General features: G+C 40.1%; 1 pseudogene across 1 annotated transcript in view; it reads right to left on the bottom strand.

The window, feature by feature from the left end:
• LOC147700690 (epidermal differentiation-specific protein pseudogene) overlaps nt 1–22,103 on the bottom strand; it is an 88,989-nt pseudogene that overhangs the window by 47,883 nt on the left and 19,003 nt on the right. The window contains exon 2 of the transcript XR_015297399.1: nt 4,430–4,527. The product of XR_015297399.1 is annotated as an epidermal differentiation-specific protein pseudogene (transcript). The remainder of the gene's footprint in view (nt 1–4,429; nt 4,528–22,103) is intronic.

Below are 22,103 nucleotides of genomic sequence, written 5' to 3'. Positions count from 1 at the left end.
CAAAAGTGAAACTTGTGGAGGTTTGACTGTGGAACCACGCAGTGGTTGGCAGAGTTTTTGCAGAATTTCCCGCTTGAGGCAGAGCGCGGAGTGGGCAAAACTCAGCACACTCCTCTAGCAGAGTGGAGTTTACCGCCCACCCCTAATCCATATCTGCCTAAATGTAAGTAACTCATTATATATGTTATCTATTATTTGTACAATTATTGTTCTACCCCTCTGCAGTTTCACAGGAAATGAGCATTTCAACCTCCTTCCATTGGTCAGTTTGTAATGCTTTGACACCATGATTACTATTAAACAAAACAAGAGCCAATACTGGAGTGTCGATTTCAAGAACTGATAAATTTCAAATGAAAGCTGCTTTGATTGAAGCAAAAACAACCTATATTCCTTTAACCACAAACAAGTTTATTCTATATTGTTAACCATACTTTTTTTCATTTTTTGAGCACACTATTCGTCGTGCATGGAAAATACAAAATACAAAATACAATAGGTATTATATACAAGATATACAAACAGATAATTACACAATTTCAAACACACTTGGCCATACATTCATACACCATGCATTCACAACAACCGTAAATAAAGAAACAATGCGTCCGAGCATCGGTCATTCAGTTCAATGGGAAATATTTCTTTTCATGTTTTTGCAATCTGTTATAGATGTAATTATAACAGTCTGTCTTATTAAACCAAATAAATGCAACAATTGTTCCAACGTGAAAATGGTGACCAGATGCGGGACAGAAAGCTGGTCGACGCGTTTCAAACCCCTTTCAATTTAGTGGGGGTTCTCCTCAGGACCGGATTGGTTCTGAAACAATAAGAAAGGCTGGCTTAAGCAAATTTGTTCAGGGTTTCGATAGGTGGAAAAGAAGGGGGGATCAACTCCCTGTGTTCAACAGCCGCTCCCTACCTTAATCCAATGGTCTTAAGAACTCAATCAATGGCAGGCAGGTAAGAATCCAAAGTTGAATTGTATTTCCCAATAGGAGTGATCAAAGCCGCTATGTGAGGGAAGACAATACAAAAGACTACATTTACTATAGTGTCATCCCTACCCCAAACATTCGTTCTGCTCGTGCGTGATAAGGGGGAGGAGGGACAGGGAACTTGTACACTTACCCGCTAGCGAACAGCTTCGTACTCGCTGCTCCGTCAATTGGTGGACTGGGCGGCCGCTCCTATGCTGCAAAGCGGAGCGCAAAAGGTTGTTAGCTGACTGGCGTTGTAAACACGGGCAAGTTGATTCAAATGAATGCGTGACCACATACCGATGCGGGAGCCAGGCGTAAGTCCTTCTCCTTCGGTGGTGTGCGTGATTCACACTGCTCGAGTCGTCGAGTGGGAGTGATGCCTCGGTGCTTCCTGGTTGATGATAGAAGCCTGGGGTTGCTGGGACTTGTAGTTCACAAGCGGTTTTGCAGGGGAGCAAACCAAAAGCTGGAGTGGACTGGCTCATGTATTAGGCTTATAAATTTCGGAAATTTCATTTAATCCCCGGGTGGCGGTGTTGAATTCGAGAACGACTGACATCCAGTTCTCGGTCTCAGCATCAAATGAATCTATCAACTACTTGGATGTTAAAGTGGAACCTTCGGAGGGAGGCTTGAGTACAACATTATTCCGGAAACCTTCCGATAGGAACAAAGCGTTGCATTTTACCAGCAATCACCCTCGCAGTTTAAAACAAAACTTGACCTATGGGCAATTTTTGAGAATTCACAGAAATTGTTCTAGCAAAGAAGAATACTTTATACATGCTGAACAATTGAAAAATCGACTCATTCAGAGAGGGTACCCAAAAAAACTAATAAAAAATTCCCTCAAACGAGCTTGGTGGACCCCTCGAGAGACGTTGTTGGAAAAAAGAGTGAAACCAGATGTTAAAAGGATGGTTTGTGTCACCACCTTCGGTCCAGCTGCAAACTTACACAGGAAGCTTATCATGTCCAACTGGCATTTACTAAAGAACCTGCATGAGGATTTCACAGCACCACCACTTTTTGCTTACAAAAAGGATAAAAGTGTGGCTAACTATGTTGTTAGGGCAGCATTACCAATCACCAGGGCTCCCACATTACACAGCCTCTTTGGATTACCTCCACCTAAAGGACACCATAAGTGCGGGACATGCACTTGTTGTAATGAGACCATTGAGGATTCAGTTTTTTCATTCGACAATATTCATTGGAAACATGATACCTTCACGAATTGTAAATCTAAAAATGTAGTATATGCAATCATTTGCCCATGCCCTCTAGTCTACATTGGGAAAACAACACAAGAAATCAGAAATAGGATCACGCAACATAAATAGCGCATCCGTAGGGGGGTGGAGAATGCCCCATTAGTCAACCATTGGACTAAGTGTAAGCACGAAAACACAGATATGCGATGGACAGTTCTGTCCAAAATTGAAAAAGACCCTAGGGGCGGTGACACTGAAGCTAAATTGTCACAACGTGAAGCAATGCTTATAATGAAATTCAACACCGCCACGCGGGGATTAAATGAAATTTCCGAAATTTATAAGCCTAATACATGAGCCAGTCCACTCCAGCTTTTGGTTTGCTCCCCTGCAAAACCGCTTGTGAACTACAAGTCCCAGCAACCCCAGGCTTCTATCATCAACCAGGAAGCACCGAGGCATCACTCCCACTCGACGACTCGAGCAGTGTGAATCACGCACACCACCGAAGGAGAAGGACTTACGCCTGGCTCCCGCATCGGTATGTTGTCACGCATTCATTTGAATCAACTTGCCCGCGTTTACAACGCCAGTCAGCTAACAACCTTTTGCGCTCCGCTTTGCAGCATAGGAGCGGCCGCCCAGTCCACCAATTGACGGAGCAGCGAGTACGAAGCTGTTCGCTAGCGGGTAAGTGTACAAGTTCCCTGTCCCCCCTCCCCCTTATCACGCACGAGCAGAACGAATGTTTGGGGTAGGGATGACACTATAGTAAATGTAGTCTTTTGTATTGTCTTCCCTCACATAGCGGCTTTGATCACTCCTATTGGGAAATACAATTCAACTTTGGATTCTTACCTGCCTGCCATTGATTGAGTTCTTAAGACCATTGGATTAAGGTAGGGAGCGGCTGTTGAACACAGGGAGTTGATCCCCCCTTCTTTTCCACCTATCGAAACCCTGAACAAATTTGCTTAAGCCAGCCTTTCTTATTGTTTCAGAACCAATCCGGTCCTGAGGAGAACCCCCACTAAATTGAAAGGGGTTTGAAACGCGTCGACCAGCTTTCTGTCCCGCATCTGGTCACCATTTTCACGTTGGAACAATTGTTGCATTTATTTGGTTTAATAAGACAGACTGTTATAATTACATCTATAACAGATTGCAAAAACATGAAAAGAAATATTTCCCATTGAACTGAATGACCGATGCTCGGACGCATTGTTTCTTTATTTACGGTTGTTGTGAATGCATGGTGTATGAATGTATGGCCAAGTGTGTTTGAAATTGTGTAATTATCTGTTTGTATATCTTGTATATAATACCTATTGTATTTTGTATTTTGTATTTTCCATGCACGACGAATAGTGTGCTCAAAAAATGAAAAAAAGTATGGTTAACAATATAGAATAAACTTGTTTGTGGTTAAAGGAATATAGGTTGTTTTTGCTTCAATCAAAGCAGCTTTCGTTTGAAATTTATCAGTTCTTGAAATCGACACTCCAGTATTGGCTCTTGTTTTGTTTAATAGTATTAGTTGGACTCAGCCATCCTGAGTAATGAGTCAAGGCCCTTCTTGATTCTCTTGACACCATGATTAGCATCCATCAAGTTGTCCAAACTTCTACTGTAAAATCTTTGAAACCTGGGGCATGTTTAGCATTCCTGACCATGCCTGTGAGCATGGTGTCTGATGTACGGTGTCTGACCTGCAATATGAGGTGCATTCCATGTTAGATGCTAGGGTTGACTTGGGGGAACTGCAGTATCCAGTACTTCAACCAACTCCCTGAGTCAGAGCCTAGAAAATGGGGTAGAGTCAGGTAAAACTGAATCCAGTGCCATCTAGGCACAGTGGCCAGCACAGTGGTGTTAACACAAAATCCATTACTAATGGTGAGTTTGTTAATACTTTGAAGTGAAACAATACACCTCACAGGCTGGCCACAGATGCAACTGTAATCTGTGAACTATGGTACTGGAACATAGCAATTACCCATCTTTTGGTAGTGATCTAAAAAAGAGTGGACTCTCAGCAGTTCTTCGACATTTACTCAGTCGAAGATTGGCAGACTCTACAACATTTGTCAAGTGTTACAAGAGGTGGGCCAATTGTGAGACTTGGGAAGTTGACATGGACACTGGGACCCTTTTAACCTCATGCCTTTTTTAGCATTTGCTTCCTGATAAGAAACCTATGACCTGAAGACTTAATGCTATCACACTTACCTCTCCACAAATTGTTTTCCCAAAGACTTAGGCAACTTCGGGTGAACTCCCGCTGGATTTTAACTCTCACACCAGGCAGCTAACAATTATGGCTGGATCTACAAACAGAAGAGAAACAATGAACACAACATACATTTTAAAATAAGTTTATTGAAGTTGAATAAGAAAATAAACTGCCTCACAGCAGACGTCCTCCTGCCTGCCTTGGAATGTTCATGAGGGAACCAATAAAATAGGGTAAACATCGTTTACTCTGAATCCGGAAAACCGCTTGCAATTATAATGGGGTTGTTACAACGACCGCGTTGTAACAACGCTTGCCATTACTCCACAAGTCAGAACAATGACTTACAGAGGGGCTAGAAGGTCTTGAATTTAAAATCCAACCCCTTCCCTACTTTTGCACAGACTGGAGTTGGAATAGTTAATTATACTATCCCAACTACCAGCGCCCCCTCTAGAGCAAGTAATTTCATCTGACTTACAGAGTAATGGCATGCATTGTTACAACACGGTTGTTGTAACAACCGCGTTGTAATAGCATGTGGGAAAAAAGCATGCATGGTAAGGTGGCATATTCATATTTATATGTACTACATTGAGAGCAGTGTAATGGCCATAATTGCTTCAGAACTATGTGGCATTCATTTTCCACAGCATTTCCAAAAAGTGAGACACTGCAAATGTGCTTTGACCCTCAGCGGGTACTAATGTATTACGCCAAGTCAGAGTCCACCTTTGTGTACTGTACACACCCCCTGTGCCCAAGCATGGCTGCATATGCCAATAAAGGAGCAGAGTGCCCTTGAGTACCAGTTCAGGGCCAGTAACCAAGTGAACTGGTCAGACCATTAGGCAGAGTGTGATGAGTGGGTGACAATCACCTAGCATGCTATGTCTCTGTGTACAGTCACTCAAAAAACCTTGATGATGATGGTATCTCAATGCAACAAGAGAAGCAAACAGAAACACCTCCTGAAGCATCGCAAAAGGGCAATGAAGAGGCAATGACGGATATAAAGAAGATAAGAATCATGCTGCACACTTGTTCATGCCTCATACCTCAGTGAACCATCCCTACCACCCTCTATTGTCTCCTAGAGGAAGGTGTGAATAATAACCTCAAAGTCACATATGAAACAGATGGAGCAATAAAGCGAACCCTGCTGCTGTGTTACACCAGAGACAAAATGTACATGTTCATTCAAAACCTCAAGCATGAAAAAACAAGAGACACCCTCTTCAACTTCATCAACACACTCACTTGGCACAGCATAGAGGGAAGCTGAATGGGTGGGGGCATTCTAAAATGCATGCTGCTGTGCTTAATTTCGATAAGATTGGGCAACTTGCATAGCAAACAGATTCATACCTTGAATTTGTCTTCTGGGATGTATTCTAAAGAGCTGCTCTTTTTTGCAATTGATGTTTCTAAAATACATAGATAATACTCTGAAATAAATACACAAACGTCAGACAGCATGAGGCAGAAACAGAGTGAGGCAATCCCTTCTCACTGTTTCTGGCTTGTGCTATCTGCGTGTAATGCTATCATTTAGAGAAATTCCAACTTACATGTACTAACTTTAGACGTTTCAAACGCAAACCAGCATTGGCAAAGGTAATAGGTCTGGTCTTGAGAGGCTGATAAAATGGTCATGGTTTTATTACAAGCATAAGCCGTAAAAATAAACAAGAAAAATATGAAGCCTCTTAAACATGGCAGCCATATGTTTGGAATAATAGAAATACAAAAAATGCACCAATGTGACTCTGTTACTTGTGTTGATTACTTTAAATAATAAGGTTTATAGTAAGGGTGGGCTTAGTTCGGGAAGTAGCGCAACGCGAAGCTACGCAAAGTGCACTTCGCACTACGCGAACTTCACGTAGGCCTACGCAAGCTGCGTAGTAGCATGTTCGCACTGTGCAAGATGTGTTTTCACTGATTGCACAGTGCAGACAAGCATCCGGCACTGTGCAATCATTGAAAACGGCATCTTGCACAGTGCGAGCTGTAGTTTTCTGCTTCTCGAGTACATTTTTACTTGAGCGGCAGCTTTCTCTACGCGAACTGGTAGTTTCTCATCGCGAGCGGTCGCGAGCATGCGCAACCACTCGCAATGATAAACCTGACCTCCCCGCGTTGAGAGTCTAGCCAGGATGTCATTTTGCTTTCTCGCGGTCGCGAACATGACGTTGAGGATCGCGAACAAGCAGAAAATGGCCGCTGCACTACGCTACGCTGCACTACGCATGTTCGCACTGTGCTACGTGCAGCTCGCGTAGTGCGAAGTTGCGCAAACTTCGCAAAGTACGCAAGTGTAGCGTAGTGCTTTGCCCAGGGTTAGTTTATAGTTGTGCCCTGCATGTTGTTATCATTATTTGTGAAAGAGACAAGATGTATCCCTAACCAACCTCTCAAATCACACCTAGCTACAATGTTACAATGGCATTTAGATATTTTATAACAGAAATGTTAAAAGCAGTCAGAAAATAAAAACATATCTAACTGGGCACCCGCAGTGTAGCCAAAATAAAAATCTGATATTTAAAGTTGATATAAATAAATAAATACAATAAAATACATTTTGAACTAGGCTTGTCATGGAAAAGAAGGGAACTACTTTCAGATGGATGTGAACAATGTGCACAGCCTTTGTGCTGTCACTCAAAATGACAGGAGCCCGAGGCTAGAGTGGCCTGACACACTGTCCGATGCTGTAACCCAGTGGTTCCCAAACTTTTTTGATCCACAGCTCCCTTGACCCATTGGTTATTGCCCGTGGCTCTCCACTGTTCAATTTTTTGGAGGGAGGGGGGATGTAGACCCGGCCTTGGGAGTCCTTACATTTTTCTCCCTGAAAATAATTGGGATGAAGCTGATCAAGTTATTATAATGATTGATGCAGGGTGCTTCGTATTACTAAGCGGCACCTCTAATAAAATATTCCTAGTTACACTTATTTGCCCATGGCTTTCTTAGAGTACACTCTATGGTAGGGCGGGAGCCTCGCGGCTCCAGCTCTATTATAGCAAACTGCTTTAGTTTTCGGAAGCCAAAAACCAAAGCCGATTGCTTGTCTACACGGGGAGCAGCATGTTAGCTGCTCCCCAAGCAGAAAAGCAATGCTGGCTTCCGCAGGATGCGGGGAGCCGGCAGGGACCGTGGGGGGCTTGGGGACCCCCCCACAGTCTCCGACGTAAAGGGCCAGGCCCCGGGGATGGGGTCCCTGGGGCTAGAAGAGAGGTTATATGTGACATCATCAGCAGTGAATTGCGGGCGCGCAAGATATAGTTAGTACAACTAACTATATCGGAGTAATTTCAATGCTTTTGTACGAGTGAAATGTCCAGCTAACTATAACACCCCTAAAACCAACGTTTTTTTTCAGTGAATTTCTTAGTTTTTTTCAATGCTAATTCCTAACTATATCAGGCCTGAAACCTATGTTTTTTCAGTGAATCTACACCTATCTATACATATATGTATATTACTCAGGAAGTAAGCCTTACAGCGTAAAGAAGGACGACAGCGGACCCAGGAAATTTCAGGTGCAAATTTTTATTTAGTGCAAAGAGCGCCCCCGCACCATAGCCATACGCATTTTGGGTCTTCCTCGACCCTTGATCACATGACAGCGCTTTAGAGTGATGATTCAAAATTTAAAGTGGCAGTGCACAAAGGAAAATACACGTCATCATCAAGATAGACAAAATACTATACAAGCGTCATAAGTTATTATACTTATTTTTTGAAAAAGCAGCAATAAATATACTGTTTTAAAATAAAGTTAAAAACATTTCCCCAAATAAATACATACGATAAATATATTAAAATATCATATATAAAAACATCTTGTAAATGTGCAAAATATTGCTGCTATAATAGCATATGACAACTTTCGACAATTTATCTACAAACTGATGTCACACTGGGGAAAAAACCTTTTAGGGATACTAACTGTGAAATACAGGTTTTCTAACCAAAGGCCCAATTTTCTATATAGAATACAACCCATGTGTATGTGCAAAAGTGCAAAATATGAATTGATAACATTTAAAACAATAAATGCTAAAATCAAATTCAAAAATATATTTATAAAAAAGTTTAAAATGTTATATCCTATAGCTACTATAAGTTCATTATCATTAAGAGTTTTTGCAACTTGTATTAAAGAATTATCCATAAACCTGTAATCAATACCATACAAAGAACCTTAGATTTCAATGAGTTGAATGCCCATGACTGTTTCCCATTACAAACATGTATAAAGGTCTTCCCCTGCATTCAATCCATTAGGATGCTTACTATCTAAGTTCAAGATGTAATAAGTTTCAAGTTTGCAGAGAGCCCCATCCCTGTCGCCTCCTCTCCTTAGGGGCATAACAGCGTCTATTGCATAATATTTCAATAGACTGGAGTTTTGTTTATGATACTCCTTAAAATGTCTGGCAACAGGGTAACTCTCATCACAATGTATGATAGCTCTTAAATGTTGAAGTACTCTCTTATGGACTGGGAGTCTCGTGCTACCAATATATCTGAGTCCACAGGGACATTCAAGAACATATATCGCGAACTCAGTTTTACAGATTAAATATTTTGAAATGCAAATCTCTTTTTTGAAAAATGGAGAGGTATAGGTCTTCTTATTGACTCCATTCTGACAGGCTTTGCAATTAGAACATTTGACAAACCCTTTCCTGCTACTTAACCAATCTGTCTTCACTAGGATTTCAGGGCTGCTACTAGTCAAGCTAGTCTGCATAGAGCCTGCTTTCTTAAACGTAATGGTTGGAGCCATGATCATTCCCATTTTTAGCACTGGGTCGTTCTTAATGAGATCCCAGTGTTTAGTCATAATTTTCCTGATGTCATGATGTTGTTTACTATATGTAATGATAAGTCTTGTAGTATCCTCAACAGGGACCTCCACATTATTCTGTTTCATCACTTTAGTAACTAGGGCCTCTTCTCTAGGCAGTAGCTGTGTGCGTCTTATAGCTGCCATAATATTTTTATCTGAGTATCCTCTAGCTAAGAAGCGTTCCCGACAGGCGGATTGAGCTTTTATCACATCTTCCTGCCTGCTACAAATCTGTTTAATTCGAAGCATCTCCCCGTAGGGGATGCTCCAAATTAAATGTCGTGGATGATTGCTAGTGGCATGCTGCAAGGTATTGCCTGCTGTAGCCTTCCTGTGCAATCTAGTGTGGAGTGTCTGTTCATGAGTGAATACTTCTACTTCGAGGAAGTTAACTGAAGTTTTACTGATTTGAGGGTAAATTTCAAGTTTAAACAATTTACATTGATTTCCTCAACGCATTTAGTTGCTGATGCTACCTCTGCCCTCCAAATCAGAAATAAATCGTCAATGAACCGATATATGCATATGATGTTGTTATTGAGGTTCTCAGCAAACTGCTGTCCGAGCACCTGCTTCTCCCACAGCCCCATGTGCAAACATGCGTAGCTGGGGGAGAAGCAGGAACCCATCGCCACCCCACTAGTCTGCTGAAAACACAATTTATCAAACATAAAATAGTTGTTATAAAGGCACATTTCAATCATCGCCACAAGCTTGTTATTGTGGGCATAGCAGTGTAGGGGTCTGTTGTTCAAAAAATGTTTCACTGCTTTCAAGCCATCGTGATGATTGATGCTGGTATATAGGGAGGTGACGTCTAGCGTCATAAGCAAATAGTCCTCCCTCCACTGTATCAGTTCCAACTTCCTTCGAAAATGGCCAGTATCTTGGATAAATGTGGGCAAGCCTTTCATGTGGTCCTGCAGAAAAAATCAATATATTTTGAAGTGTTTTCCAGAATACCACCACACGCAGAAATGATCGGTCTTGCTGGTGGGTTCTGGGCATCTTTATGGATCTTAGGAATAAAATGTATACAAGGTATTGTCGGGTGATTGTTTTTTAGAAATTTAAGCTCGTCCGAGCTTAACAATCCCAGTCGTTTCCATGCTACTAGTTTTACGTAGAAATTGTTCCAAAATGGTTTAATAGTTGCAATATCTACTCGTTTGTAGCATTCCTTCTCATTCAGATGCCTCCAAGCTTCCTCCATACATTTCTCTCTGGGCCAGATAACAACGTTACCTCCCTTATCCGCCTGGCGAATAATCACAGTCTTATCATTTTGTAGTTTTTTAACAAGATCATAGTATTGGCGATCCTTATTAGTATAGAAGTTTGTATTTCGTGCCACCTTTTGTTGCAATTTCTTAATATCAGTGGTTATCAAGTCATGGTAGTAATCAATACTGGGCCCGATTCACAGAATGAACTTACTACTTTTGGCATTCACAGAATGCACTTACTACTTTTGGTATTCACAGAATGAACTTACTCATTTCGGTATTCACAGAAGTTAGGACTACTAACTTTAGGACTCCTAAATGCCTTCTGTGAATACCGAAAGTCTTAAAATTAGGATTTTTCTCAATTTAGTAGTGGTAAAGTTAGGACTACTAACTTTAGGACGCCTAAATGCCTTCTGTGAATACCGAAAGTCTTAAAATTAGGATTTTTCTCAATTTAGTAGTAGTAAAGTTAGGACTACTAACTTTAGGACGCCTAAATGCCTTCTGTGAATACCGAAAGTCTTAAAATTACGATTTTTCTCAATTTAGTAGTAGTAATGTTAGGAGTCCTAACTTTACTACTACTAAATTGAGAAAAATCCTAATTTTAAGACTTTCGGTATTGACAGAAGGCATTTAGGAGTCCTAAAGTTAGGAGTCCTAACTTTACTACTACTAAATTGAAAAAAATCGTAATTTTAATACTTTCGGTATTCACAGAAGGCATTTAGGCATCCTAAAGTTAGTAGTCCTAACTTTAGTACTACTAAATTGAGAAAAATCCAAATTTTAAGACTTTCGGTATTCACAGAAGGCATTTAGGCATCCTAAAGTTAGTAGTCCTAACTTTACTACTACTAAATTGAGAAAAATCCTAATTTTAAGACTTTCGGTATTCACAGAAGGCATTTAGGAGTCCTAAAGTTAGTAGTCCTAACTTCTGTGAATACCGAAATGAGTAAGTTCATTCTGTGAATACCAAAAGTAGTAAGTGCATTCTGTGAATGCCAAAAGTAGTAAGTTCATTCTGTAAATCGGGCCCATTGTCTTTTACCATAATTGGCCAAAATGTTGATTTGGCTTTAAAGTTGGTTAGGCCAGCTCCCAATGTTGGTTGCATCACATCACTGGCGGCCAACTGAGTACTTTCACCCTGTAAATCCACAAGGTCCATTCTGAGGGCCATGTCTCCTGCAACTAAGGCACCTGGTCCATCATCTATGGCCATAGTGTCACTCGTGACTGGTTTATCCTTAGTTTGTTTGGTAGCAAAGAACTTCTTTAATTTTAATTTTCGCACAAATTGAAACACCTCCACTCTTGTTTGTGCGTACTTGAAGTTACTGGCAGGACTATACAAAAGGCCTAAAGATAAAATGCGTGCATCAACATCACTCAGTACAATATTGGATATATTAACCACTGATAAAGCCTCTGTTGTAGTTATTGCCCCTGAGTTTGTTTGCGTTTCCAGTAATTGTTGTTTCTTTTCTTTCTTCCCCCTGCATTTGAGTTTCCTGCGTTGGTGGCGCTTGAAGTTACGGTATTTGTGGGTTTCTTTGTCCTTGGTCTTAGCGTGTCGAGACAATCCTGTCTCATGCAATCGACTTCTTGGCCCAAGGTGAGTTTGCGAAACCCCAAATCATTGCTAGTGCCTGCTTGATAATTTTCTGACCCACTCTCTGCCACTGAGCTGTAGTCAGAAAGGGACGTGGAGATTCAGCTCTGTTAGTGAGGACCTGTTGTGATTGTGAAATACCATCTTGGGGGGGTGGCTTGTTACTGCTCTTCTTTGCCACTTGAAATCACCTGGCAAAGGTAAATACTTGCCCCCTCTCATAGTCCTGTTTGTGCCTTTGAAACTTGAAGGCCTTTCTTTTCCGAATAGCCTCCTCTTCTTTGCATATCCGTGCAAGCATGTCTTCTTTTAGTTTAGTGTTTATAGCATTTTGAGGTTCATTACTCAATTCCCCTTCAAGCACCACTATTTGTTCTTCCAGTTTTAAACGGTCTATCTCTGCATATTTTACAAGTAGAGCCATTAAATTCTTGGAGGAACGTAAATTGCAGTGTGCGCACTCATTCAGTAAATCAGGGTTGGGATTTTCATACGTGGGAACTAACATAATACGCAAACCTCGTGGCACTCTATCAACTTCCAAATAGCGGGACAACGATCGATGCTCCCACCACTTGGCTTGTTCACCTCTTTTTAGTTTTTCAAGTTTTTTAATCTTGTCACGATCTGTAGCATCAACCACATTTGCTGTGGCTGCGGGTTGATTTACGGGTGCTGCCGCCGACGGTTCATCACTGAACATGTCCATTGCGGCTTCTTTCCGACTCCTTAGCGTGCCGGCCATGGCGCACTCGGGGGGCAAACGAAATAGACGCACCGGTGCAACTACCTAATGGACAGCTGTCCTTCGTTGTCTTACCCGCACTTTCCTTCTGCCGAATACTTCAATGCTGATGAGCTTAGCAAGGCTGGTCTGTTCCCCAAAGGTCCTCCGACTTCGGGGTCAGCTCCACTCCTTCCGCCCACACAATGCTCTTTATTCAGGGGCTGGAACAACAGGAACTCCCGTGTAGGAATCTTGGAACTGCTTCCGGGGTCAAGCCCCGGTTGCACGGCTTGAAAGATGTTCCGCCCGCAGCAAAGGAAGGGTTCCGCTTAAAGCCGAGAAAGCCACTCGGTAGTAGATTACTCAGGAAGTCAGCCTTATAGCGTAAAGAAGGACGACAGCGGACCCAGGAAATTTCAAGTGCAAATTACCGGATGGCAATTAATGTATTTTTCTAAGATTTTGCTCACCCACGGGAGCAGGGAGATGGGCCGGTAGTTGCTGAAGTCTAACGGGTCTAGATTAGGCTTTTTTAATAGTGAGCGGACCATGGCTCGTTTAAAGGCTGGAGGAACTGTACCGGAGGTGATCGATGCGTGTACATCCCTGATGATTGGCAGTGTAATTTGGGATGCTGACATTAAGATATCTGGCGGGGCTGGATCATCAGGGGAACCGGTTTTTACTTTCCGAGCTATGGTTTCCAGAGTGACAAGATCCAGGAGAGGGAAGTGACCCAGAGTCATCCTGGTCATGTGCCTAAGATCACACTGTGAGTCAAGCTTGATTTTAAACGGATAAGGGTGAATAAAATGCTTATTTGATGTCTTTAAAAATCTGGAAGTACATGTTTTTTAAAGACATGGTAGATTACATGTAACATCCTGGTCATGTACCTAAGATTACACTGATGGATGAATCAAGCTTCACTCACAGTGTGATCCTAGGCACATGACCAGGATGTTACATGTAATGAGAAATGAATGTTATGTCTTGCTTAAATATAGGTGGCCTGTTTTTTGCCAGTAGAGACAGTGAAATAATATGAGCAGAGACACACATACTGCTTGCAGAGACAGACAGGGTAGATTATATGTAACATCCTGGTTGTGTGCCTAAGATCACACTGTGAGTCAAGCTTGATTTTAAATGGATCTGGGTGAATAATATGCTTAGTTGATGACTTTAAAAATATGGAAGTACTTGTTTTTTAAAGACATGGTAGATTACATGTAACATCCTGGTCATGAGCTTAAGATCACACTGATGGGTGAATCAAGCTTCACTCGCAGTGTGATCTTAGGCACATGACCAGAATGTTACATGTAATGAGAAATTAATGTTATGACTAGCTTATATATAGGGGGCCTGTTTTTTGCCAGTAGAGACAGTGAAATAATGTGAGCAGAGACACACATACTGCTTGGAGAGACAGACATTTTAGATTATATGTAACATCCTGGTCATGTACCTAAGATCACACTGTGAGTCAAGCTTGATTTTAAATGGATCTGGGTGAATAACATGCTTAGTTGATGTCTTTAAAAATATGGAAGTACATTTTTTTTAAAGACATGGTAGATTACATGTAACATCCTGGTCATGTGCCTAAGATCACACTCATGGATGAATCAAGCTTAACTCACAGTGTGATGTTAGGCACATGACCAGAATGTTAATTGTAATGAAAAATTAATGTTATGTCTTGCTTATATATAGGTGGCCTGTTAATTGCCAGTAGAGACAGTGAAATAATATGAGCAGAGACACACATACTGCTTGCAGAGACAGACTTGGTAGATTATATGTAACATCCTGGTCATGTTTCTAAGATCACACTGTGAGTCAAGCTTGATTTTAAATGGATCTGAGTGAATAAAATGCTTAGTTGATGTCTTGAAAAATCTGGAAGTACATGTTTTTTAAAGACATGGTAGATACCATGTAACATCCTGGTCATGTGCCTAATATTACACTGATGGACGAATCAAGCTTCACTCACAGTGTGATCTTAGGCACATGACCAGAATGTTACATGCAATAAGAAATTAATGTAATGTCTTGCTTATATATAGGTGGCCTGTTTTTTGCCAGTAGAGACAGTGAAATAATATGAGCAGAGACACACATACTGCTTGCAGAGACAGACTTGGTAGATTATATGTAACATCCTGGTCAGGTGCCTACGATCACACTGTGCGTCAAGCTTGATTTTAAATGGATCTGGGTGAATAAAATGCTTAGTTGATGTCTTTAAAAATATGGAAGTACATGTTTTTTTAAGACATGGTAGATTACATGTAACATCCTGGTCATGTGCCCAAGATTACACTGATGGATGAATCAGCTTCACTCACAGTGTGATCTTAGGCACATGACCAGGATGTTACATGTAATGAGAAATTAATGTTATGTCTTGCTTATACATAGGTGTCCTGTTTTTTGCCATTAGAGACAGTGACATAATATGAGCAGAGACACACATACTGCTTGCAGAGACAGACAGGGTAGATTATATGTAACATCCTGGTCGTGTGCCTAAGATCACACTGTGAGTCAAGCTTGATTTTAAATGGATCTGGGTGAATAACATGCTTAGTTGATGTCTTTAAAAATATGGAAGTACATTTTTTTTAAAGACATGGTAGATTACATGTAACATCCTGGTCATGTGCCTAAGATCACACTCATGGATGAATCAAGCTTAACTCACAGTGTGATGTTAGGCACATGACCAGAATGTTAATTGTAATGAAAAATTAATGTTATGTCTTGCTTATATATAGGTGGCCTGTTAATTGCCAGTAGAGACAGTGAAATAATATGAGCAGAGACACACATACTGCTTGCAGAGACAGACTTGGTAGATTATATGTAACATCCTGGTCAGGTGCCTACGATCACACTGTGAGTCAAGCTTGATTTTAAATGGATCTGGGTGAATAAAATGCTTAGTTGATGTCTTTAAAAATATGGAAGTACATGTTTTTTTAAGACATGGTAGATTACATGTAACATCCTGGTCATGTGCCCAAGATTACACTGATGGATGAATCAGCTTCACTCACAGTGTGATCTTAGGCACATGACCAGGATGTTACATGTAATGAGAAATTAATGTTATGTCTTGCTTATACATAGGTGTCCTGTTTTTTGCCATTAGAGACAGTGACATAATATGAGCAGAGACACACATACTGCTTGCAGAGACAGACATGGTCGATTATATGTAACATCTTGGTCATGTGCCTAAGATCATACTGTGAGTCAAGCTTGATTTTAAATGGATCCGGGTGAATAATATGCTTAGTTGATGTCTTTAAAAATATGGAAGTGCATGTTTTTTAAAGACATGGTAGATTACATGTAACATCCTGGTCATGTACCTAAGATTACACTGATGGATGAATCAAGCTTCACTCACAGTGTGATCCTAGGCACATGACCAGGATGTTACATGTAATGAGAAATGAATGTTATGTCTTGCTTATATATAGGTGGCCTGTGTTTTGCCAGTAGAGACAGTGAAATAATATGAGCAAAGACACACATACTGCTTGCAGAGACAGACAGGGTAGATTATATGTAACATCCTGGTCGTGTGCCTAAGATCACACTGTGAGTCAAGCTTTATTAGAAATGGATCTGGGTGAATAAAATGCTTAGTTGATGTCTTTAAAAATATGGAAGTACTTGTTTTTTAAAGACATGGTAGATTGCATGTAACATCCTGGTCATGAGCTTAAGATCACACTGATGGGTGAATCAAGCTTCACTCACAGTGTGATCTGGGGCACATGACTTGGATGTCACATGTAATGAGAAATAAATGTTATGTCTTGCTTATGTATAGGTGGCCTGTTTTTTGCCAGAAGAGACAGTGAAATAATATGAGCAGATACACATATACTGCTTGCAGAGACAGACTTGGTAGATTATATGTAACATCCTGGTCATGTGCCTAAGATCACACTGTGAGTCAAGCTTGATTTTAAATGGATCCGGGTGAATAATATGCTTAGTTGATGACTTTAGATTACATGTAACATCCTGGTCATGTGCCTAAGATCACACTGATGGATGAATCAAGCTTCACTCGCAGTGTGATCTTAGGCACATGGCCAGAATGTTACATGTAATGAGAAATTAATGTTATGACTAGCTTATATATAGGGGGCCTGTTTTTTGCCAGTAGAGACAGTGAAATAATGTGAGCAGAGACACACATACTGCTTGGAGAGACAGACATTTTAGATTATATGTAACATCCTGGTCATGTACCTAAGATCACACTGTGAGTCAAGCTTGATTTTAAATGGATCTGGGTGAATAACAACATGCTTAGTTGATGTCTTTAAAAATATGGAAGTACATTTTTTTTAAAGACATGGTAGATTACATGTAACATCCTGGTCATGTGCCTAAGATCACACTCATGGATGAATCAAGCTTAACTCACAGTGTGATGTTAGGCACATGACCAGAATGTTAATTGTAATGAAAAATTAATGTTATGTCTTGCTTATATATAGGTGGCCTGTTACTTGCCAGTAGAGACAGTGAAATAATATGAGCAGAGACACACATACTGCTTGCAGAGACGGACATGGTAGATTATATGTAACATCCTGGTCATGTTTCTAAGATCACACTGTGAGTCAAGCTTGATTTTAAATGGATCTGAGTGAATAAAATGCTTAGTTGATGTCTTGAAAAATCTGGAAGTACATGTTTTTTAAAGACATGGTAGATACCATGTAACATCCTGGTCATGTGCCTAATATTACACTGATGGGTGAATCAAGCTTCACTCACAGTGTGATCTTAGGCACATAACCAGGATGTTACATGCAATAAGAAATTAATGTTATGTCTTGCTTATATATAGGTGGCCTGTTTTTTGCCAGTAGAGACAGTGAAATAATATGAGCAGAGACACACATAATGCTTTCAGAGACAGACTTGGTAGATTATATGTAACATCCTGGTCATGTGCCTACGATCACACTGTGAGTCAAGCTTGATTTTAAATGGATCTGGGTGAATAAAATGCTTAGTTGATGTCTTTAAAAATATGGAAGTACATGTTTTTTTAAGACATGGTAGATTACATGTAACATCCTGGTCATGTGCCCAAGATTACACTGATGGATGAATCAGCTTCACTCACAGTGTGATCTTAGGCACATGACCAGGATGTTACATGTAATGAGAAATTAATGTTATGTCTTGCTTATACATAGGTGTCCTGTTTTTTGCCATTAGAGACAGTGACATAATATGAGCAGAGACACACATACTGCTTGCAGAGACAGACATGGTCGATTATATGTAACATCTTGGTCATGTGCCTAAGATCACACTGTGAGTCAAGCTTGATTTTAAATGGATCCGGGTGAATAATATGCTTAGTTGATGTCTTTAAAAATATGGAAGTGCATGTTTTTAAAAGACATGGTAGATTATATGTAACATCCTGCTCATGTGCCGAAGATCAAACTGATGGATGAATCAAGCTTCACTCACAGTGTGATCTTAGGCACATGACCAGGATGTTACATGTAATGAGAAATGAATGTTATGTCTTGCTTATATATAGGTGGCCTGTTTTTTGCCAGTAGAGACAGTGAAATAATATGAGCAGAGACACACATACTGCTTGCAGAGACAGACAGGGTAGATTATATGTAACATCCTGGTCGTGTGCCTAAGATCACACTGTGAGTCAAGCTTGATTTGAAATGGATCTGAGTGAATAAAATGCTTAGTTGATGTCTTTAAAAATATGGAAGTGCATGTTTTTTAAAGACATGGTAGATTGCATGTAACATCCTGGTCATGTACCTAAGATTACACTGATGGATGAATCAAGCTTCACTCACAGTGTGATCCTAGGCACATGACCAGGATGTTACATGTAATGAGAAATGAATGTTATGTCTTGCTTATATATAGGTGGCCTGTGTTTTGCCAGTAGAGACAGTGAAATAATATGAGCAGAGACACACATACTGCTTGCAGAGACAGACAGGGTAGATTATATGTAACATCCTGGTCGTGTGCCTAGATCACACTGTGAGTCAAGCTTTATTAGAAATGGATCTGGGTGAATAAAATGCTTAGTTGATGTCTTTAAAAATATGGAAGTACTTGTTTTTTAAAGACATGGTAGATTGCATGTAACATCCTGGTCATGAGCTTAAGATCACACTGATGGGTGAATCAAGCTTCACTCACAGTGTGATCTGGGGCACATGACTTGGATGTCACATGTAATGAGAAATAAATGTTATGTCTTGCTTATGTATAGGTGGCCTGTTTTTTGCCAGAAGAGACAGTGAAATAATATGAGCAGATACACATATACTGCTTGCAGAGACAGACTTGGTAGATTATATGTAACATCCTGGTCATGTGCATAAGATCACACTGTGAGTCAAGCTTGATTTTAAATGGATCTGGGTGAATAATATGCTTAGTTGATGACTTTAAAAATATGGAAGTGCATGCTTTTTAAAGACATGGTAGATTACATGTAACATCCTGGTCATGTGCCTAAGATCACACTGATGGATGAATCAAGCTTCACTCGCAGTGTGATCTTAGGCACATGACCAGAATGTTACATGTAATGAGAAATTAATGTTATGACTAGCTTATATATAGGGGGCCTGTTTTTTGCCAGTAGAGACAGTGAAATAATGTGAGCAGAGACACACATACTGCTTGGAGAGACAGACATTTTAGATTATATGTAACATCCTGGTCATGTACCTAAGATCACACTGTGAGTCAAGCTTGATTTTAAATGGATCTGGGTGAATAACATGCTTAGTTGATGTCTTTAAAAATATGGAAGTACATTTTTTTTAAAGACATGGTAGATTACATGTAACATCCTGGTCATGTGCCTAAGATCACACTCATGGATGAATCAAGCTTAACTCACAGTGTGATGTTAGGCACATGACCAGAATGTTAATTGTAATGAAAAATTAATGTTATGTCTTGCTTATATATAGGTGGCCTGTTAATTGCCAGTAGAGACAGTGAAATAATATGAGCAGAGACACACATACTGCTTGCAGAGACGGACATGGTAGATTATATGTAACATCCTGGTCATGTTTCTAAGATCACACTGTGAGTCAAGCTTGATTTTAAATGGATCTGAGTGAATAAAATGCTTAGTTGATGTCTTGAAAAATCTGGAAGTGCATGTTTTTTAAAGACATGGTAGATACCATGTAACATCCTGGTCATGTGCCTAATATTACACTGATGGGTGAATCAAGCTTCACTCACAGTGTGATCTTAGGCACATAACCAGGATGTTACATGCAATAAGAAATTAATGTTATGTCTTGCTTATATATAGGTGGCCTGTTTTTTGCCAGTAGAGACAGTGAAATAATATGAGCAGAGACACACATAATGCTTTCAGAGACAGACTTGGTAGATTATATGTAACATCCTGGTCATGTGCCTACGATCACACTGTGAGTCAAGCTTGATTTTAAATGGATCTGGGTGAATAAAATGCTTAGTTGATGTCTTTAAAAATATGGAAGTACATGTTTTTTTAAGACATGGTAGATTACATGTAACATCCTGGTCATGTGCCCAAGATTACACTGATGGATGAATCAGCTTCACTCACAGTGTGATCTTAGGCACATGACCAGGATGTTACATGTAATGAGAAATGAATGTTATGTCTTGCTTATATATAGGTGGCCTGTTTTTTGCCAGTAGAGACAGTGAAATAATATGAGCAGAGACACACATACTGCTTGCAGAGACAGACAGGGTAGATTATATGTAACATCCTGGTCGTGTGCCTAAGATCACACTGTGAGTCAAGCTTGATTTGAAATGGATCTGAGTGCATAAAATGCTTAGTTGATGTCTTTAAAAATATGGAAGTGCATGTTTTTTAAAGACATGGTAGATTACATGTAACATCCTGGTCATGTACCTAAGATTACACTGATGGATGAATCAAGCTTCACTCACAGTGTGATCCTAGGCACATGACCAGGATGTTACATGTAATGAGAAATGAATGTTATGTCTTGCTTATATATAGGTGGCCTGTGTTTTGCCAGTAGAGACAGTGAAATAATATGAGCAGAGACACACATACTGCTTGCAGAGACAGACAGGGTAGATTATATGTAACATCCTGGTCGTGTGCCTAAGATCACACTGTGAGTCAAGCTTTATTAGAAATGGATCTGGGTGAATAAAATGCTTAGTTGATGTCTTTAAAAATATGGAAGTACTTGTTTTTTAAAGACATGGTAGATTGCATGTAACATCCTGGTCATGAGCTTAAGATCACACTGATGGGTGAATCAAGCTTCACTCACAGTGTGATCTGGGGCACATGACTTGGATGTCACATGTAATGAGAAATAAATGTTATGTCTTGCTTATGTATAGGTGGCCTGTTTTTTGCCAGAAGAGACAGTGAAATAATATGAGCAGATACACATATACTGCTTGCAGAGACAGACTTGGTAGATTATATGTAACATCCTGGTCATGTGCCTAAGATCACACTGTGAGTCAAGCTTGATTTTAAATGGATCTGGGTGAATAATATGCTTAGTTGATGACTTTAAAAATATGGAAGTGCATGCTTTTTAAAGACATGGTAGATTACATGTAACATCCTGGTCATGTGCCTAAGATCACACTGATGGATGAATCAAGCTTCACTCGCAGTGTGATCTTAGGCACATGACCAGAATGTTACATGTAATGAGAAATTAATGTTATGACTAGCTTATATATAGGGGGCCTGTTTTTTGCCAGTAGAGACAGTGAAATAATGTGAGCAGAGACACACATACTGCTTGGAGAGACAGACATTTTAGATTATATGTAACATCCTGGTCATGTACCTAAGATCACACTGTGAGTCAAGCTTGATTTTAAATGGATCTGGGTGAATAACATGCTTAGTTGATGTCTTTAAAAATATGGAAGTACATTTTTTTAAAGACATGGTAGATTACATGTAACATCCTGGTCATGTGCCTAAGATCACACTCATGGATGAATCAAGCTTAACTCACAGTGTGATGTTAGGCACATGACCAGAATGTTAATTGTAATGAAAAATTAATGTTATGTCTTGCTTATATATAGGTGGCCTGTTAATTGCCAGTAGAGACAGTGAAATAATATGAGCAGAGACACACATACTGCTTGCAGAGACGGA

Source organism: Lissotriton vulgaris, chromosome 7 (assembly GCF_964263255.1).
Source record: "Lissotriton vulgaris chromosome 7, aLisVul1.2, whole genome shotgun sequence".
NCBI classification, from domain to species: Eukaryota; Metazoa; Chordata; class Amphibia; order Caudata; family Salamandridae; genus Lissotriton; species Lissotriton vulgaris.
The sequence above is the reverse complement of the archived record's forward strand: the minus strand, read 5'-3'. Positions and strand labels throughout refer to the sequence as shown.